This window comes from Ambystoma mexicanum, chromosome 2q (genome assembly GCF_040938575.1).
Source record: "Ambystoma mexicanum isolate Mex_15411 chromosome 2q, UKY_AmexF1_1, whole genome shotgun sequence".
Lineage (NCBI taxonomy): Eukaryota > Metazoa > Chordata > Amphibia > Caudata > Ambystomatidae > Ambystoma > Ambystoma mexicanum.
Window position 1 is genome coordinate 1199621518 of NC_090924.1, and position 22165 is coordinate 1199643682.

The following is a 22165-nucleotide window of genomic DNA, read 5'->3' on the forward strand; positions in this document are numbered from 1 at the left end:
CGGGCAATATTTGGAGGCTAGTGGTACTGAGCCCATGCTCACTTAAAGCCCAGTATTACTAATACATTTTTCAAAAATATGTAATCACAACCATTTCAATACCTTCTCCATCGACAATGTCAGTCCAAAACCACGGTGCTATTATATACAAAATGTTGCTTCATCCTGGCATGAATAACAAATTACAAAGCTTAAAAACCTATCTTTGTTCAACAATTTATACTAGACATATGCATACACACATATATATCATCTGTAGACCTATTCATTCTTATATACTGTAGTCCAAATTTCATGCTTTCCCAATCTATTTTCCACATGCATAACTGTTTGCACCTGAAATCACACCACTAAAAATTATTCATCCTCTTTAATGAACCAACTTCATAGCCCTCTTTTCTTCTTTATCCACCTTTTCAAACGAGTCACCTCATTTGCATATCTATGTTAACAACCAATTTCCTGGTAGTTAATACAAATGCATTTTATTCTCATTGATTTTCAACATTACTCAATCCCAATCCAACTTCCCTAAAAATACAAACCCTTCCCAAACTCCTCAATAAACATTCCCGGCCCTACAGACATCTCTAGCATAATGGCTCCTAAAAGGTCTGGCCTCAATTTAAACTCAAATACTCAATTTAAACGGAACTACACATGCAATAACTAGCTCCTCCTCCTTTCCTGGAGCTCTTCAACAGAATAAGTTTTACAAATCCATACCTCCTGTCTCTTATTTTAATGTTGTTATACTTCATAAATGCATGTTACTCCGTCAATGTGGGGAGCTACATACCCACTACTGTACTAGCTAAGCTATCCAGACTCACCCCGTCTGTATGCCTCCTCCTTATATTGAAGAGTGCATAATGTTATCTATCTATCGCCCACAAAAAACAAACACCCCTCCCATTCAAGTGATGGGAACAGAACAGAGGAATGTCATATCTGCTTTTACAAGGTTCTTGACAGCAAATGGCTGCAGATTTTGCAACTAAATCTCTGCACAGAAAAACAGTTTGTTTCCTAAAGTCTTTTATTTGTAGCTTAAGTTAACACATCATAAGATACTCACATGCTAAGCATGAGTAAAGTAAGATTGTGAAAACTTGCTTCTTTAACTCAGAGCTATAAAACACCCTTCCTCCTTTTCCCAGCATCTGCAAGCATGACACGCTATGTGTGGTCTGCTGTTTGAATCTTCGTTCACTGCTTTCCACCCCCATTAAAAAATGTGTCTCTCTTGTTTCTGCAGAGGTGGAGCCCACACTTCAGACGAGCCAATAACAAACTGCATTTCTTTTACAAAATAAAATCCCTATCACATAAAAATAGTTTCCTTTGAAGTCAACAAAAATAAAGCACCCTAGAAAACACAACACACATCAATGCACACAATAAGTCAGTCATCATTGTCACAACATAACTTACACATGTACAACAAGACAAACACTGTACCATCCTTCCAAAACTCCTATAATGCTTTTCACTTTCTATGTATTCAGACAAGCAGCACAAACAAAACGTTGCCCACTCTCTAGATTACTCCTCTTTGATTCCAACTACAGTTTCCCATTCTCCACAATATGCGGTATAATATGCAGTAAAATAAACATCAACTTTTACTCACCATCAAAACTACGTCATTTTATACACCTGGCACCAGTGCAAAACACATCTGTATGCCACTAATAAACCCACAAACTAAGACCTTCCCGCTCTCACTAGCAAAGTATTCTCAGCTCCTTCTTTTACCCCATCTTGGAGTGTTACAACACACCCTTCTTTGGCTTTTCTGCAGGGATCCCTTAAGCTTAACACTCTGTTTTTGAGTGTGATACGTTCCCTTCTACATCCTTGAGAATAGGTATTGTGGTATCTCTCCCTAAACAAATCCTGTTACACTTCCCCACTTATATTATTTATAGTTCTGTTTCCGGTGCAATGCACATATTTACAATAAATTATGAGCCTGGCTCTTCCTTCAAGTCTTCCATGTATAAAAAGAGATCTTGAGTAACACTGCTTACAATTATTCATTCTACGATTTAATGCTGCCGAGTTTGTGCACCTGGCTTTGCCTGGGAAGACCATCCCTTTTCCTACTTTCACAACCTTGCCCAGACTATTATTTTTGTGTCTTCAGCAATTGTAACTTCCCTAAGGCATAACGCCTGTATTTATTTAATAAATGAGATGGATACATTTTGCTGTCACATTTCTGTGTTAATGAAGTATATCCATATGTTATTCATGTTTGTGCGCAAAGTATGCATTTCTTTATATATGTGTTCCCTACATTAATGGGTGCAGTGTAATATTCTTCATGTCTAAATACAATCTTTTAATTTATTGTCCATGAAGCTTCATGATGAATGTAATTTGCTTCATGTTTATTGCACACTTATATGTGCCCCTATCACATATTCTTGCCACTTTCAATTTACATTGTATCTATTCCCTAGAGCAACTGCATAGGATAAGGGCATTATGGCTGCCTCTATGAATAATGCTTCTCACTTTTACAGTGTTGGTCAGGAGGGCGGGGCACAAACCCTGAATGACATGTTCACCTGTCCATCACGAGAGGGGGAAAAGTAGTCACTTTTGGTCTACTCCTCTACAGGCCCTATGCACATAACTTCCATTCTGCATGAATCACATACACGTCAAATGCTGTACATGACATGACCTCCCTTGCATGTGCAAAGTGAGAGACATTTAGGGGGTACAGTGCAGAGTTCCTGGAGTGCACAGAGGCAGCGATATTCAGGGGGTACTCCAACAACTTCTGGGTGACTGCTGAAGCAGATACATTTAGGGGTTACACTGTAGATTTTGCACCAAGATTTGTGGGTTCTTTGCCATGTATGCTGTTTGTAGAATGAAGGGATGTCTCAAAGAGGGAGAGGACGAGGATGGGGAAGAGGGTAGCAAAAGGGACCACCTGTTAAACCTAGTTGTGAGCCTACAGGTGTCCTCATTCCACCAAGAGCCACTAGAGGCAGGAGGGGCCTGCCAGCAGAGCAGGAACCGCCAGACCATGTGAAGAGGCACAGCAGAAGGAGACAAGGCCACCAAGTAAGAGGTGCTTTACAGCTAAGCAGCTGAAAATCCTCACTGATTACGTCGATGAACACCATGATGACCTGTACACTTGGGCTGGCAGTACCCTTCCTGTGATGCAGCAGTGGAGGGTGTGGCAGGAGGTTACAGATCACATCAATGCCTGTGATGTGGAGAAGCGCACTTCGGAAGTAGTACACAAGAGCATGGGGGACCTCATGTGACAGACCAAGGAGAAGCTTGGCAGCAATGTGGCCTCTGCCCAGGCTATTGGAGGTGGAACCCCACAGGCGCTATATAAATAAACAATACCATACCATACCATGTGTATGAGCTGACTCCATTTGATGAGATCGGCAGTGGACTCATCAGCAGTGTGCTGGTAGTTGGCTTTGGAGGCCTCAACATTTATGCAGCCTCAACATGTAGGTGCCATGTATGTAGCATGTCATCTATGCCTCCATATTCACATGATGTGCGCTCTAATGTTGTGGCACAGTTGTCCGGCGTACTCCTGACCCATCCGTGAGTACTACAGTAATGCTACCATGACCACTGCCGTCACATGTTGTGCATCCTATAAGGTGGATGCTTGTACTCTGTGTGTGTGTTTGACATTGATCTTACAGCACACACTACTGTATTCCATTTTGTTTTACAACAATACACCTATATGTGGCAATGGCCTGCAAAACACAGGTCACTGACACGCAGACAGTGTCATGCTTGTGGATAGTGCATTGCAAACACAAATTTTGACACACATGCAATGTCACCAAGCAGTGGACAATGTCAGAGTTACCCATTCACTGGCCCTGCTGGCAGTGGACATGGATGAAGGACATTGCCAGTGAGAAGTTGCATGAGGGAGTCTTACAGGCAGGAGTTGCAGTGGTTGGCCATTATTTGTTTGAGTGATTGTCATTCCACATTAGGAGTATAAATTGATCAATGGTCATTCACTGGTCATGTCCATGTTGCACTCTCCTCACACATAGTTAAGATGCTTGTGGGCATGGGTAACCACACATCTGGAATTGGGCAAGGTGGCAAAGGGGGTGATGGTGATTTTGGCAACACTAATACCTGCAAGCAGGTTTGGTCATCAGGAGTGAACGGGATACTTCCAACCTGCTGCAAGTAGGGATGGTAGAAGTAGGGAGGGGCTCAGCAATAAGGCACATGACCTCCTTGCATCTACTGTTAGGCCTTCCACTCTCACACATGTATGTATGTATGGTCATCCACTCCATCAATCTGTGGCTTGATGCAGTGCTTGTTTGCACCAGCATCATTGCACAAAGCATTGAATTTCAATTTTAGAGTGCCCAGTGTCAATGTGCGACATGTAAGTGGCTGGCCATATTGTGCATGTATGCATTTCAATTCACAAATGCATCTTCAGCCAGATAGGTAGGCCTCTGAATATTGTTGATTGACTTTATGCAGGTTAAGATGCAGAAGATGAGGAGGTTGAGGAGGGGGCGCAAGAGGAGGAGGATGAGGCACAACCATCCACCAGTACAGCTCAGGGTACTGTGCATGGTGAGATTCCACTTGTGTTGCAGGCCGTCATCAGCAGGTCTTCCGACTCTGGCGATGATGCTGCCGAATCTTATGTGGAGGGCATATTGAGGGACATGGTGGCGGGTACAACACTGGGTTGTCCGGATGTAATGGAGCTCCTTGAGTTCCTTGAGGCTGCTGAGTTTGAGGAGGACAGCCAGGAGACCCTGGGCCTGACAGTGGGAAGCCCTGCATCAATGGTGGCTTCAATGTTGCCCATCATGGAGGCAGCAGTGGAGGCTGGTGTCAGTAGAAGGGTTGTAGGCTGCCAGCTAATGACAGCGCACTCACTGCACTGTGTCTGGACTTCGGCATCCTGGCTTGGTAGGCCCTGCACACGTTATGGACGTGTGCCTGCCAGACACTCAGAGTGGGAGGAGGAGTTGCTGCATGCATGTGTGCAACAGGGAGAGGTCCTGCAAGAGATGGCCAGAGACATCCATTGCCAGGGAGAAAATACCATCTCCTCAGATGCTGCGCACACTGCCAAACTCCACCTTTTGTGCAACGGCTGAGCAAGGTGATTCATGATGATGGTTCGGCTTTGAGACAATCCCTGCATGGTGAGTTGTTGGCCTCAAGGGACCACCAAAAGCAGGAGATGGACACTGTGAGTAAAAAACTGCGTGTGAAGATGTTGGCCTCAAGGGAATCCCATTATGAAGACACTGAATCTCAGAGTAAATGCCTGCAGGCAGAGATGTTGACCTTAGGGAAGTCCCACCATCAAGACACAGATTCCTTGAGGCAATCTATTCATGATGGCATTTTTGCAACAGGGGGCAACCCGAGGAAAGAGATGGGTTCCTTGAGCCAATCTCTTAATATGCAGTTGGAAAAGTCATGGGTCACCATTCATGATGAATCTTTACCTACTCGTGACATGCATCACCAGGGCCTTGTAGCTTTGGACATCATGCATGCATCCCTCTTTTGGGTGGCCACAGCCAATGAGGACTAGGCGTCGGCATTGCGTGGTCAGAGTGCACCATCCAGGGATCCACCACAGCATGGTGCTACCAGTTGAACCACACAGGTGATGCCATTGGCCATATCCCAACACACCCCTATCCTCTTTTATAATTATAATTGTTCTTTTATAACATGCTTAATACCAGAGATTGGTTTCTAAGCACCGGATTGGGATTCAAACTTGTCTTGCGCTGCTTTGTCTTGCCCCAAGCTATCCCCACTTTTGCCACCACCATGCCTTCTTCATGCCCCTGGTGTCCATAAGCCTTTTGAGGGGGCATGTATTTGTTTGCTTTTTTTTCCACACCTCCCCTCCAGGGAGGACATGTTTTAGTACTTTTCTTTTCTTTTTTACCCCATCCAAGGTGGACTGTATTTGATTTTTACCACGTCCAAGGTGGAAGGTATTTGATTTGTACCGATTTTTACCCCCCTCCAAGGTGGACTGTATTATTATTTTCGTCCTCGTACAGAGTGGACTGTATTAGTTAGTGTAGGAAATTCTGGTGGCATCTAGCCGTTCAGAAAGGGGCTTGTGAAGATGTTGTAGAGTGTGGAAGAAATGCTGGAGCTTTGTGGAACACCACATCTGACAGGGGTGGGAAGGGCCGAGGCTATAGCAGAAATGACCATCGTGGTTCTGTCAGAGAGGAAGGAGAAAATCCAGGTGATGGTTTCAGGAGATGAGTGTGCAGCCAAGGCGAGGTGGTTACAGAGGATTTCGTGATCTACCAAGTTGAATGTAGCCAAAAGGTCAAGCAGTATTAGAAGGCCTACTTTGCAAGAGTCTTAAATATTGTCCATCTGATTTTTTAGATCCAGGAGGGCAGTTTCTGTGTTGTCACAAGGTCTGAAAACAGATTGGCACAGCCCTAGCAGACTTTTAGATTCCAGGAATGCCTGGAATTGTAGGTATACTGCGCGATCTAGAAACTGAAGGAGAAAAGCAACAGTGGTGATGTGTCTGTAGTTTGTGAGTGTGTCTGGGTCGAGTGTGGGTTTCTTCAGGAGTGGGTGAACCCAGGCGTCTTAGTGATTGGCTGGCACTGTGGAGGTGGAGAAGGAGGAATTTATTAGCATTGTGATGAAGGGTGAGAGGCAGTCAGGGCAGTCCTTAATGACTGTGGCTGGTCAGGCATCTCCTTGGCATCGGGATAGTTTAAGGCCTTTGATAATCTTGGAGAACTTGGCTTCTGTGACTGATTTGAAGTAGAATAGTGGAGCGGTTGGGCTGGTGGTCTTTGTCTCCATGTTTGGTGGGCCTATATTGGAGTCTTTCAGAGAGTTTTGTTTAGACATGATCATTTTTGGAGCATATCAATTTTTCCTAGTAGGTCATTTTGGATGTTGGTGCACAAATTGTTATCCTTGGTGCATAATGACAGGGGCGATGTGGGCAATTCCAGCTCATGAAGAATTGCAAAAAGCTAGCGAGAACTGGATTTGGCGTTATGTTGTTGTATCTGGAGCTTTTTCCAGCAGGATTCTTTCTTTGTAAACTTTAGATGTGGCTAAAAAGCTAGCTTTGGTGTCTGTGGATGGTTTGTTTCACCATTTAGTTTCAGCCTTGTGCTTCAGAAGTCGCAGGGCTTTGGGTTCTGATGAGAACCGAGAGTTATGGTGGGCCGCTAGTTTGGCTCTATGTGAAGTGAGTGGGGCCACTAAGTTGACAGCCTGATTCAAGATTTGATTGTAGATGTCTACCAGTGAATCAGGGCATTTAACATTAATTCATAAAGGTGTTAGCTTGTCTAGAACCAGCAGTAGGTTTTAGACATCTTTTGAGTACTCTGAGTTATCGCTGGAGGGAGTGTGGTGGTACTGGGAATAGTGCAGGCCATTGCTATGTTTAAGTGGATGATATTATGATCAGTCCATGGGCAAGGTGTGTTGGATGTAATTTCGATACTGAAATTAAGTTCAGCTAACCAGTCATGTGTTTGGCCTTTTGAGTGTGTGGGAATGAGGATTCTTTGTGGGAAGACAAGATCAGTCTATTGAGGCTGTATTCTTGTTGAGGTCCTCATGTAAGCTGAGGTTCAAGTCTCCTAGAGGAATAGTCTTGGATGTTGGTTTGGCGTTTGGGAGTAGGTACATGATGTCCTCTTCAAAGCTGAGGGCTCGGCCAGGAGCAGGATAGACCGGATGTAGGGTTATTGTGGATGTATGTGACAGGTTGAGTTTGGTTGTGAGTATCTCACCAGAGATGTCATGAGCATTGGCTATTTCCCTAGGTGGTAGAAAGTTTCTTGCAATGATTGCTACCCTGCCACCTTTGGCTATGGATCTGTCCTTGCAGAAGATAGTGTAGTTGGGGGTTTCGCCAGTGAAAGGTGTGGGCCAGAGTCTGGGTGTAACCATGTTTCTGTGACTGCAAGGACATTAAGGTTGTTCATTGTTATACGGTCATATATATTTAGCTGGTGTGCATTGATTGACCTTGCATTCACTAAGGCTCCTTTTAGTGTGGCATTTTCAAGTGAAGCAGTAGATTTGGCGTGCGTGGCTAGTATAGTGGGCCATGACAAAATCTTGGTTTTTGTTTTTGAAGCTTTTTTTGTCCTGTCGGGCAAGTCCCAGTGAGTCTTGAGTTGAGCACTTAGGTGTGAAGGTATGGGTTTGCTTGAGGGCTTTGAGTATAAGATGCCCAGGTGTGGTGCTGTGGGTTCATTGTTAGGAGGTTGCATGCAAGATGTAGCTGAGGTATTACTAATAGGAGAATAGGAGTATGGGTATCAGTCAAGTTGAGACGAGCATTACTCTGGGTGAGCGTGGCATGCATCTCAGATGGCGATAAAGGAGGCTCGGTGTAAGTTCAGGCTTGGGGTGAGGTATTCTGCAAAGGGGGGTGGCAGACAGTGATGGGTGGTCCTTGTGGTTAGCAGTCACCTGACTAAGCTGCATTGCTAGGCTGTCGCTCTGGTGTGGTGGCAAAGGGCAGGATGTGGGTTTTCTGAGGTTGTTGGTAGTGGTACGAGAGAACCAGTGGGATTTGGGGCAGGGAGTGAGCAACCAGCAATGTGTGTTGGTGTTGTGCAATGGCTGTGTGACACGTGAGGGTACGTGAGAGGAGATGGTGCGGGCAGAGAGGCAACTGAGTCTCGTGCTAGAGCATGGGACCCAGGTGCATTGCGCAATCATGGCTGGTCGCGGATATATTATAGTGGGAATTTGCATGGGAGGGTCATGCGGCATGGAGTTGCGGGCAGAGAGATGACTGAGTCTCGTTGTACTTGCACATGGAGCCCACGTGCATAGCTTAATACATGCTGACCATAGAGTAGTTACAGCAGACTTAGGGAGTTCACTTATAGCTCAGCGGTTTATGTCCTCAGGTCAGCACCATTGTGCTCTTGAGGGCAGTGAATCAACTGCTCATGATAATGGGATCAATTTCAGACTTGGGGCCATGCTCAGTGCAAATGCTCAGTGGAGTCAACTTGCGTGGTGTTGTGGACTGCTACAGCCTCCCATATATAGGTGAACATTCCATAGAACATTGATGTGTATATGTGCAGTCTGTCAGACAGACTCCTTTAGCTGGTCCAAACGAATGTCCAATATTATTTAAGGTGTGTTGCCTCATCCAGTGCCCACACTGCCTGAGATGACCCCCCCTCCCTGGCACACTATTTGCAACCAAGTCCCCATTCCCTCTGCTGGATACTGGCCCTCGTAGCACCAATGCAGACACCCAGTGTTAGATGGAGATGGTGAGGAATTCACAGCACAACAGCAGTACCATCAAGTAAGGTTGTGCACTGTCATTTATTTTCAGGGCTGTTGATATATGCATCCCAATTGTGGCCTGATGTGGCACATGTAGGGTTTGCATGGATGATGTCATATGGTGATGATTGGGTGATGGCCACTGTCAATGATGATGTGAGTTGTCCTACATAATTGTGTGTGTGCATGTGTCCTCGGTCAGCTGTGCATGTGCTTTGGGTTACTCGTTGCACCTCCATGACTTGCTGCTTGGAGTCAGTCTCCTTTGGATTGTGGGATATATTGACCCACTCAACGGCATTGCCTTAAATCACTGAGCTGCCTTTGCGCAAGAAACAGTAACCTGGCTGCGCTGGTTCCTGTGCGCACCAGGACCTCAAAACTGCTTTTGGCAGCAACAACAGAAAAATGGCTGCACCATCTTGCCTCACACACTTCGGGCAAAATGAAATATGGGGACACACTGAAAAATATGCCAGTGTGTTCTGAAACATATATGAAATCAATTGAAAAGGAAAGCCTGCCATTGCTGCAAAAGCCAAAATCCCCTTAAAAATGAAACTGTTTTCACCCTTTCAAAATGCTGCTTTGATGCCAATTTCATCTGTCATTCTGAAACCACTGCGAGTAAAAAGACCCAGTTAAACCAACTCTCAGAGAAATCATAAGCAACTTCATTTTTCACTCGCACAGGAAACACGCGTTTATTTCATGACAAAATCTTTCCATGCGAAGCAGTTCAAAGAGACTTTTTACTCTCTTAACCAGGTCAAGGAGAAATGTATCTATACTTTAGATACGAGTCCTGGTGCAAGGAAAATGACTACAGCTGCCAAGACAGTGGCAATCTGAGGCGCTGCAAACCGAATTAAAGAAAGAAATGATAGCAGTTTTTGACACATGTAGAAAAATGGGCTGTGCTGACTGAAGAGAAAACAATGACCTGTTTAAAACTCAATTTTTAATGAAAGTGTGCTTACTTAGCAATGTAAATGAGTTATGTTAGTGGTGACAATACACACATAGGATATCTTCTGTCATAGGTTGGTTAAATTCAAGACCCAAAGTAAGAAATTAAACAGTTTAAAACACATAGGGCCTCATTACGAGTATGGCAGTAGGGGGTTAACGGCTCCGGTAAGGATGCCTGTGCCATTAACCCCCTACCGCCGCATTCCGAGGTCCCTCAGCAGAAACCGCTAAGGGACCAAGGAGCTAATAACGTGCCCGCTATTTGTGGGCCCGTTATTAGCTCCTTCCCCATTCCCATTGAGCCCTATGTGGGCTCAAATGGGAATGGGGAATGGTATTCAGAATGGGGATTTACCGGGTCTGCCAAGGTCGGAATGTCCTGGTAAGTCCCCAATCCGACACCACAGACCCAGACAAGTGTTTGGAGGCAGCCATGGTGCCATTAGCACCATGGCTGCCTCCAAACTCATAATGACCCCCATAGGATGGAGTTGCAAGCTCTTAGAAAAACCTGTTATTCCAGTTGCCAGCTATGAAACTCCTCCTAGGAAGGGAGATACACACTAAATCTAGGACACGTAGGTGCAAAGTGCCAGCTTGAAAAACGTTGAATGGGTTAGGACAATGAGAGTACACATGCACATCAGAAATTTGTCTGTGCTTCAGGCTGGGACAAAAGCAGTCCTAGGACACTCACCGGTCAAGTGTGAAATGGCAATAAAACCTTCAATTAAGACTGGAAACCCCCTTGCCCGGAAGGAATTGACAGCTGCTTGCAGTTGAAGGAAGGAAAAACAGGATCAAGTAACAAAGGGACTGCCTTTTGGTGCCAGAGACTATGTAACAAAGAAACATTAAAGACTCTTATTTCTGTAGCAAGAATTAGTGTGGCAAATATAAGAGTTTGTACATACATCCCTGGGGACAATTCTCATTTGTGTATAAAATTGTGGAATTTTAGGCCAAATCTTTAAGGTGTAAAATTACCAAAATGTGTCAGAAAGGCAAAACAAGGTCGCACAGACTGGAAGTTTGGAATAATCTGTGCTGCACATCATATGTATAACCTGTGGGTATAATTTGCCAAGAGATTGCAAGTGTATAACTGTAGTTTTTTGGCAAAATCAGATTTTCCGTAAAGTAAATGGACATTGTAAACCTCACCTCATAAACCTGTCATCATCATTCCCATAGAAAACCAACCAGCAGAGAGCAATGCAGAGATTACTACCCTTGCCCAATCCTATTGTTAGGGGTGTGTGTAGTAAAGCCTGCCCCTGTCATATACTGTGATGATGTCACATGGCATTATAAATAAGAGCCCCCGACAAAACACTGACACACTGATTCCTGATTCCCACGCCAGCGTCTTGTTCCTGTCTGTTCCTGTCTGTTCCTGTCTTCATCTTGCATTTATCCATCTAAACTCCAGATCTCAACCACAAGGCCAAGCAAATGCTGATTTCTCTTCAGCTAGCCTCAATTCTAAAATAATCCCCATAACCAAGGGAATCGCTGTAGTGTTTTGGGGAGCATCCTGAATTAACCTGGCTTACTTCCACTCACTGCATGCTGCTGCTATCCTGTTATCCTGATGCCCTATCTTATCCAGTAACCAGAATTGCCAATCCAGAAGAACTATCCTTTGGTATCTAGTCCCTGCCCAGCTGGCCCCGTCCTGCTGAGTTTGTCCGGTTGCCCTGTGTTAGACCAGACCCGTGTGGCGATCAGAACCGCTGACTGTCCAAAAACCAAATTAAAAGTGGACTGTGAGTGTCAATAGGAACTATAGAAACATAGTAAACCTTGCCTTGTCCTTATTTCCAATCCCTAAACTATCCTAGTCTGACCCCGATAACTAATAATATTGTCACAGTCATTCTTGCTACCCTGCTTTGATTCCTTGTGCTAGCGCCAACATCTTTAATAATTTTGTCTTATAATATTCTAAGCTATTAATCCTGTTTGGAGTGATCGGACTGGGTCTGCCAGGGCGGGCGCGGAGGTGCTAGGTTTGATTCTGCGGATCAACCCCAGAACTTACTGTGTCTCAATCTGGTAGCCCAGCCTGAATGCCCAAGTGTAGATTAAAACTGTCCTTGTCAAAATTGATTTCTGTTCCTTTTTCGCACCTTCATTTTCTCAAAAACGCATCTCACTAGATCTTGCATAAATCACTCAATTTAACTGCTGGAGGCCTCATTTCACTTTCATATTGTACCTATGATCCATAGCTACACGCATATTTCACGCCATATTTCACACATTTTTATTAAAAACCGTTTGGTAAATTCAGGCGGGATTTGCAAAAGTGTGTTAATTTTACAACGTGTCATTTGGATTATAAACTGTTTTCAATCTTCCATTCCATTTTGAATTGTATGCTTTTGCTCAATCTATTGCTTGTGATTGCTAGTATCTTTCCAGTGTTGCTCCAGTAAAGAATTGTTTTTGTTTCAAGAGTTTTAGATACATTCATTGTTTATCCATCCATTTCCAAGTGTCATTTTAGCATTGCCAGGGTTTAAATCCGTTTTTCTCTCTTGTTTGGGCATGGAAAGTCAGATTTATATTCTGTTACTTATTTGTCATTCCTGATTACCTGCTGATTCTGCTTATCCACTTAAAATTGATTATTTGTGGGTTGAGGGAACATTGCAGGGGGAAATTCTAACTATAGTGCTATCGTGCCTAAAATCAAAAAGTGCTCCTATTCCCTGGTGTTTTGTGGTTGTGTCAATAGAAGGTTGAACTAAGGGCATTGCTTACATTCATATTGTTCTTATCACTTCCCAAGTATTAAAAATTGTTCTGGTTGCTTCCCCAGTATTAAAAATTGTATGATTTGATTTGAATTTTAAATAAATAAATAAATAAATAAATAAATAAATAAATAAATAAATAAATATTACCTTTACCAACCAGCCTGGTTCCTGGTCAATTGTGACCCAGGGTATTTGAAAAGGGGGTGTGATATGAGTGGTGTATCATCTCAATATAGAATCTAATCTATCACACATAAGCATTTCAATTGCGCACTGCATACTGGGCTGAGACTAAGGTGTGCATCGCCTGATTGAAATCATAACAAATTTGGGGGCTCGAGTCTGGGGATTGAGTTTGGTTCTCACCCGTGACAGTCTAACACAGCAGACTAACCTGCAGAGTAGTAATACTTTGTGTGGCGTGAATACTGTGTTATGCTGTACTAGCGCCTCCTAAAACAAATACTCTATGCACCAGGCCAGTATATAAAAGTAAAATTAAATCAACCCCAAAATAATTAAGAAAGAAAGAACATTTCCAAAATGGCTGATCCAGTAGAAATCAGTATGGTTAGGGAGCACGTCCTACACAAACTTTTTGTCAGAGGTGAGTGGCCAGAACACAATGAAAATGTCTGGCTACAGGAAATCACGCAACAGGTAACCGCCATGAACCTGGATACATGGCAGGACAATGGCCTGTTACACCAAGCTCTGAGTGAATTATACATTGCCCCAAAAATTAAAGAGGAGCAAATCAAAATTGCCAGAATTGTGGCCTACATATATCTCCACATGGGAGTTATACGGGAAAAGCATGTTCAAAGCACAGTTCTGGCATAGAATCAAAGTGAATTATGAGATAAAATCTAGACTGATCTAGATTCAGCAGAACAAAAATTACGGAAGAGCCAAGAATTGGAGGCAGAATCTAGAGATTATATCAGAAAACATTATGTTTGGCTCTCCAACAGCACAAAAAGGCCGATCAATAGACCAAATTACAGGCATTGAAAGAGGATTGTAGGGAACAGTTTTCACCAGAAGTTAAATCAACAGATAAAATATAATAGGGTCTGCGCAGAGCAGATAGTTACTCTACAAGATCAGATAAAGAAATTGGGAAGAAGAAAATAATTAATTCATTATGAGAGACCTTCACTCTCAAGAGGAATTTGATCAGGAGTGCCAGAAATCCAATGCCATCAAAAAACAAAGGGATGACCTGGCTGAACAGTGGGGCACCCTACATCAAGAGAAAGACGCCCTAGGCCAGGAAGTAAGCCAATTAAAACTAGAGTTACAGGAGAGTGAATTAGCCCACCAATTGAAAACAGAGTATGTGAAGCTACTGGAGCATGCCAGACGGGTAGAGGGTGCTCTGGAACACCCAGACTAAATATGCTAAAACTCAGGAGGTGAGTCTCCTGCAGCAGAAATTGTCCCAGTATTCCCAGACCGTCCAGGAAGCACAGAGAGACAATGAGGCTCTCTGTGTAAAGAATGATGGGCTCCACCAGCAAGTGGCAGCGCAAGAGCGGATCATTGAGACCAGTAAGGCCTTGATAGCTGAACAAAAGGCTCAGATCTTTGCTTATTACCGAGAAATAGGGGCTGAAAAGGAAAAGCTAGCAAGTTTGGAGAAAGACTAAATCCTAACTGGAGGGACTCTGAACTGGTAGAGAGGGACAGGGCAACTCCTGATCATAGCATCAGGACCTCTGTACTCAGGTACTCAAACCCATTCAATACCATGAACACTGCCAACTTCATGTCTACTGGCTCACATGAGCCGGGAGCCATGGGGCTGGCAGAGTTCAATAGGTTTGGTAAAATGGAACTGACAGATCAGTACCCCCTGTACAGGTACCCAAATGTTAGGGCTGATATTTCTGACAAGGAAGACTCCTATGAGCGCAGGGTCATGAAATCAGATCCACTGAAAAACCGCCTTCCAAGGGACCAGTTGGTTAAATTTGATGGGGAACTAAATGAAATAAGGCCCAAAAAGAGCATCCTAAAGACCTCTACCCGGTTAGGGCAGTGGGGGGATACTCTACCAACCCTGGGAGCAGGGAAGGGTCAGAAGACTCTTCTGAGTACCACAGGAGTAGAGAAACTATGCCCCAACATTCTGCAAGCCCTTCTCAATCTCGCAGAATCCAGGAGTGCCTAGAGGATCAAGAAGGGATTACCAGTAGCAGCGTCTGTGAGTCTGAGGGCGAGTGGACTCAAACACAAAGAAGGCAAACATACTTAAGAGAGTTATGAACAAAGATCCCATTAGGCAGATTAAGGCCATTAGGAGTGTCATAACTCCATATCACAAAAATTTGAAGTATTCCGTTTCTGAACACTTAAAACTGTATGAGCAAATGATGGATACTTTTCAAATGAAGGACATCCAGAATTGCATAGAATATGTAAAATGGACCTTCTCCCCTGAATACTCCAGCTTCTTTGCGGGACTGGAGGACCACAACCACTCCAGATGGTCCACCTACAGGGCGGCCATCTTGAACAAAAAATCTGCTCACAGAAACCCCCAAGAGGCCCGCAAGGTGGCCTACAATCTGCAGTGAGGGGAAGATCAGGCCCCCCAACAATTTGTGCAGGAGCTCAAATGCGCATTTGCACAGACCACCAGGAGGGTGTTCACAGATAGTCTGGAGAACATCACCAACATCTTTTATGCCCTCCTAAAATACATAATGACCGATCTGGTGAGGGACTTTCATGAGAAAAGTTTGCTTCAAAAGGTCATAGAGCAGGCGACCCACGACCCAAACAAAAATACCAAACCAGCCAACACCTTTGCTGCTACTAAGGTGGCAGAGGTGAAGGTTGCCCCCATTTTAGATCTGGAGATGGGGAGGCCTAAAAATATACCTGTACCAAATCAACCCAATCAAAGAACCAGAAGTCCCTCAGACCAATCCCAGCCAGGTGGTAGTCAGGTAGGTAATCCCACAAATGGGACCCGTAACTCCTCTGATCCAAGGGTAACAGACCCATCCTGGGGTATGTATGGACTCCCCCAGCCCGATGGGGGGGATCCAACCAGGTAAGTACCACCCCAGGAACCTTCCCTCCTAACTTTCCTCAGGAGGACAGGTATACCCCAAATGTTGGGTTGAGTATCTTTCCTCAGTACCTACAAAACCCCAACCTGCAGGACAACCCTCCTTTCTTTCCCCGCTTTCAGGAGCCCAGGCAGCCCAATCCGGGAGAGGGGAGGACAAGGGTGGAGGGTTACCAAAATTCTTAATACCCAGGGTACTATGGGAGAACGGATAGTTACCCTTCCTTTGACTCACCTAGGGTGGACCAGAGATCCCCATACAAGCCGGAACGGGTATCACAATTGGAACGCCAGGCCCAGAACCTATCCCAAGATCTGGGTCACATGTTGAGGGCTTAACAGAACCCTCAGATGAACATGGCGGCTCAGTACCCCACCAACCAAGGGTCGGGTACTCCAGAACAATGACGGGGTGAACACCCCGGCAACTCACCGGTTCCAGAGGAGGAGGCACAGGGGAAGGGAGGTGTAAAGCCCTAGAGGAAGCTTCCTTCCTCACCCGTGAAAAGCCCTGGACCCCCAGGAACCAGAACCAAAATATTCTGCCACCAAAAACCTGCCACCCAAGGAACAGAGGGCCGGTAGGAGAAATAAAGAACCCCAAAAGACCCATTTTGTGGAGGAGGTTAGTGTCCTCCAATTTGAAGGAGAAGAATCCTCAGAGGATTCTGGGAAAGAAATCTTCTCCTTCAGGGATGGGGGAACTTCTCCCAAAGAAAAATGGGTCCCAAAAGATCCAATTGAAGACTGTAGGAAGGTGGGGGCTGAGTCAGAATCGCCCAACATTGATCCCCAGAATGAGCATCAAGGAAACCACACTGTCCAAACCAAGTATGGGGATTGCATCCAAAAAGGGGGGGCGTTGGCCCAGAATCAGAAAAAAGGGGATTCCCCAGCTCCCCAATGCCATTCTGGTGACTGTATCCAAAAAAGGGGGGCAGCCCAGAATCAGAAAAGGAGGAGCCCGAGACACCTCGAATCCCTGAGTGCAAAATTTTCCTTTCAGATTCCCAAGCTACCCAACTGGGTTCTGGGGACTGCGCCCTAGAAGGGGGAGGGGGGAATCCTAGAACCAGCACAAGAGGATTCCCAAACTACCTGTTAGGCGGAAACCTGTGCAGTTCCCTCTGGGACCACTGCAAAAGATTTAGGACTACAGGTGTTTGGCAGTAAACCCACTTAGTAGCAGTCTGTACCACACAGATTCACTTGGTAGCTGTGGCTGAGCAGTCAGACTTCCCTCAAGAAGAGTTAAGCAGTATGTGGAGTATACAAGATAGGGCAATTCTTCACAGTAAGACAAGCAAACATGCAACGAGGCTCAGTGTAAAGATATTAAGGTATTTATTTATAACGGAACATCTATGGAAAACACTATGGCACTATCACGGCAAACACTTCAATCACAATTACTCTACGAAGAAGAAAACGATCAATCCCCCTAACAATATTTAGACAAGTCTAGGTTCTACCGGAATCACTTATTTTCAGACAGAGGTGTATACCTCAACCTAGATGGCACTCTAATATCAGTTAGGATGGGAGAGAAAAATAGGCAGGTTACGAAGTCAACACAGTTCAATACTTTACGGGAAAAAAAATGCACGGCAAGAAGACAAGAACCACAATAGATCATAAAGTTCAGAGGCCAGGCCCACTCGGAGAGAGGCAAGGTGATTTGTCCCAAAAAGTCTCTTTGTGGAAATGCGTTCGAGCCCATATAGCAAATTGTTATTGGAAAGTTTGGAACCAGTTCAGAGCCACACGTTAAAGAAAGCTTGGAGGCGACCCAATGGAAAGGCGAGGATTAAGACACCTCACTCGATCCGGCAGAAAGGGAAGCCAGGCGGACACGCTACCTTGTTCGTGGAGAGACAGCTCCGGCGGGGGCAGTTGTTCCTGGTGGTGGATGCACGTCGGGTCTTTGCCAAGAGTAGAGATGATCTCGTTGTCGAAGAAAAGTGAAGTCTGGTGCACCACCAGGGAAGAGACCAGCCGCGGAGTGCTCCGTCACAAGGCACCACCTTTTGGTCGCGGTACAGGGGTAGTGGGTATCCGGTTGCCGAGGTGCTCTGCACGGGCAATTCGACCACTGCGTCCTGAGGCGAAGAAAAAGGAAAAGGGGACTGGTTGTTCCCACCAGTCAGGGGAAGAGACTCTACGGCAGGGAGATCTCCTCTGTCGTCGGGAAGTGGTGAGTCGGTTCCGCAGGGCTCCACTAGGAGTGTCGTCGTGCAGGTCGGCTCAGCGTTACCCTCGTCGGATTCTTAGGTCCTGTGGCGACTTCTGAAGATCCAGTCCCAAAAGCCCTGCTTTTATGCAGAAAAACCCGCATTCATTCAGCCTAGCTGTCAATCAACACACTCTAAGTGGTGAGCGGGGAGGCTCACCACTTGGGCCAATCACACCAGAGTGCGACCGGAGTTGGCAAGGCAACTCGGTCCAGGGTGCCTAAACCCCCTCCCACACCCCTGTGGTAACCCAGACAGAATGGCACCACTTTGGAGGGTCTCTGTCCAGAGGCCTGCCAAAAGTGGAACAAAGGGCTCAACCTTTGGTTTAGGAGTCACAGAGACGAACACAGACGCCATTTTAAAAAACCGAGTTCTGGCAGAAAATACCATCCGATAAACTTATTTAAGATAAGTAGACCGGTGGTACGTTAGAGATTAACAAGGAAAAGTATCCATCTCCAACAATGGGACGAATCCCATAGGGTTATGTTCAGGGTCGAGCATAACAAGTAGTTTCCACTGCCACCAGCCAAAACTCGACGAGGGGGGACGGGACAGTGCCCCCTCGAGTAACAGATCTAGGAGTAATCGAATTACCCCTTAGCACGTCCACAATAAGATGGTTTGTACTAGTTCTGTTAGTAAATTTAGGTCTAGTAAAGCCAATGGTGACTTTACATGCCCGACGAGAACCCACTTTTGGCAGGATGGAAAAAAACAAACTCCAGAAATCCAGCAAAGCTGCTGGGGGACTCACTAGGTTAGGAAATTCAGCCTAAACAGAGAATTCTCCCTAACACTCGCCCCCCCCAGACTAAGGGACAGGAGGATTTAATCCACTCCTGGATGAATCTCATACCTCTAGTCGATGACATACATCCTAGAGAGACCATCAGCATTTTGGTGGTGACATCCTGACCTGTGCTCAATGGTGAAATCAAACCCTTGCAGGCAGATCGACCATCTCAATAGTTTTGGGTTTTCCCCTTTCATTTGCATTAACCATCTCAAGGGTTGGTGGTCAGTCTGAATGACAAAAGTAGAACCATACAAGTACGGCCTAAACTTCTTCAGAGCCCACACGAAAGCAAAGCACTCTCTTTCGATTGCTGCCCACCTTGTTTCAGGATCCTTCACCTTGCGGCTGATGAAGCAAACGGGGTGCTCCATACCTTCCCATCCAGTTGACTGAGTACGGCACCTACCCCTACATTTGAAGCATCTGTCTGCACAATGAAGTGTTTGTGGTAATCAGGGGCTCTGAGTACTGGGGCTTGGCAAAGAGCCTTTTTCAGGTTTTCAAGAGCCTGATTGCACTCCTCATTCCATTTAACCTTTTTAGGAAATTTGAGCGAGGAGATGACATTCAGTGGAGAAGCTATGGTCCCATAGTTCTCTATGAAATTCCTGTAATACCCCGTGAGGCCTAGGAAGGCTCTCACTTGGGTTTGAGTAGTAGGTGTTGTCCAATTTTGCACAGCTTCAATCTTACTGAGCAAAGGCCTTATTTCTCCACCTCCTACCTCATGTCCAAGGTAGACTACCTTACTCTGTCCAATTTGGCATTTACTCGCCTTTATGGTCAGATTGGCTCGTCCAAGAGCCTGCAAAACATCTCTCAGGTGGGTTACATGTTCTTCCCAGGAATTGCTGAACACTGCGATGACATCCAAGTATGCCATGCAGAAGTCCTCCATCCCATTCAGAACCTGGTTTACCATCCGTTGAAACGTAGCAGGTGCATTCTTCAATCCGAAAGGCATTACCTTAAACTGGTATAAGCCAAAGGGGTAGAAATTGCAGTTTTCTCCTTGGCATGGTCTGTCAGGGCTATTTGCCAATAGCCTGACGTCATTTCAAATGTGCTGAGGAACTTGGCGGCGCCAAGTTTATCCACCAACTCATCTGTTCTTGGCAAAGGGTGGGCATCAGTCTTGGTGACTGCATTCAGAGCTCTATAATCCACGCAGAATCTAAGCTCTTTAGATCCGGCCTTTGGTACTAACACAACTGGGCTAGACCATGGACTAGTAGAGGGTTCTATTACCCCGAGATCAAGCATCTTGCTGACCTCACCTTTGATGTGGGTTCGTACGTTCTCTGACATTCGGTATCCTCTGATTTTGACTGGCAGACAGTCACCAGTGAGTATGTCGTGCTGGCCCAAGGGGTCAAGCCTGGCGAAAGCGTGAACAGAGAGGCAAACTGTTTCAACATGGATTTGCACTCTTCTTGTTGCTCAGGTGTCAGATTGGAGGAGAGATTTACTCCTTCCATTTTTTCGTCTAAAGGTAAGCCTCTGAGGAGATCCGGAAGAGCTTCACTCTCTTCTTCTTCCTCGGATGATGCTAGAAGCAAAGCCCCTACATCGGGTCTTGAGACATACGCTTTGAGTCGGTTGGTGTGAAAGACTGTCGGAGCCTCCTTGGGATGCCCAAGTCCACCAGATAGTTGACCTCTCTGAGTTTACCCACAACTCTGAAGGGTCCCATCCACTTATCTGGCAAGGCCCTCTGCCTTGTTGGGATCATAACGAGAACGAGCTGGTCTTGAGCGAACTCAACCATGTTAGCCTTTTGATCGTGCCAATGCTTGACCAATGCTTGTCCAGCTTTCAAGTTATCGCTTGCTTCCGTCATCATGTGCGACATTCTCCTCCGGAGACCTATCACGTAGTCAGTCACTCTGACTGGCTTGGGGGAAGGAGCACTCTCCAACCCCTCCTTAATCAGGGCCAATGGACCTCTGACGGGATGACCATAGAGAAGTTCGAAGGGAGAATAACCTACTCCCTCCTGAGGGACTTCTCTATAAGAAAAGAGAAGGCATGGCAGTAGAAGGTCCCACTTACACTTAAGGGGTTCTTCTAAAGCACCTATCATGCTCGTCATAGTTCGGTTGAACCGTTCTACCAATCCATTGGTTTGTGGGTGGTAAGCTGTTGAGAACTTGTAAGTAACTCCACAGGTTTTCCACATGGCTTTCATGTAGTGGGACATAAGGTTTGACCCCCTGTCAGAGATTACTTCCTTAGGAAACGCGACCCTAGTAAAAATACCAAGGAGGGCCTTAGCCACAGCCGGAGCTGTAACAGTCCTCATAGGAATTGCCTCAGGATACCTAGTAGCATGGTCTACTACAACAAGTATAAACCTGTTGCCTGAGGAGGTTGGAGGATCAAGGGGACCAACAATGTCAATCCCTACTCTCTCAAACGGGACTCCCACAACTGGGAAAGGCACTAAAGGTGCCACATTGTTGGAGCCAACCTTACCAGAGGTCTGGCAGGTGTGGCAGCTCCTGCAGTGTTTTTCTACTTCGGCCCCCATCTTTGGCCAATAGAAGTAGAGAGAGAGCCTTTCCTTAGTCTTCTTGAAACTCAAGTGACCAGCCAAAGGAATCTTGTGGGCTAACTGCAAGAACTGTGGTCTGTTCTCTTGGGGTACTACAAGTCGTTTGTAGTCTCCAGGTGCAGACTCGGTCGGTTCACTGTAGAAGAGGCCATCTTCCCAGTGCAACCTGTATTTCCCAGGCTCTTGCCCTTCAGCCTGAGCTTCTGCCTGGTGGCGAAGACCTTCCAGAGTTGGACATTCTCTCTGTCCCTTACTGAAGTCTGCCCTGCTGGGTCCACCTTCTGCCAGTAAAGACTGCAGCTCAGGATGGTCAACAGGATCCAAATCTCCAATGAGTTCCTGGCCTTCCATTAGCTCTTCCTCAGAGTCTAATTCTACCACACAGGGTTGTACCTCCCTCTCAGCCTCAGCTGGAGGTGGAGT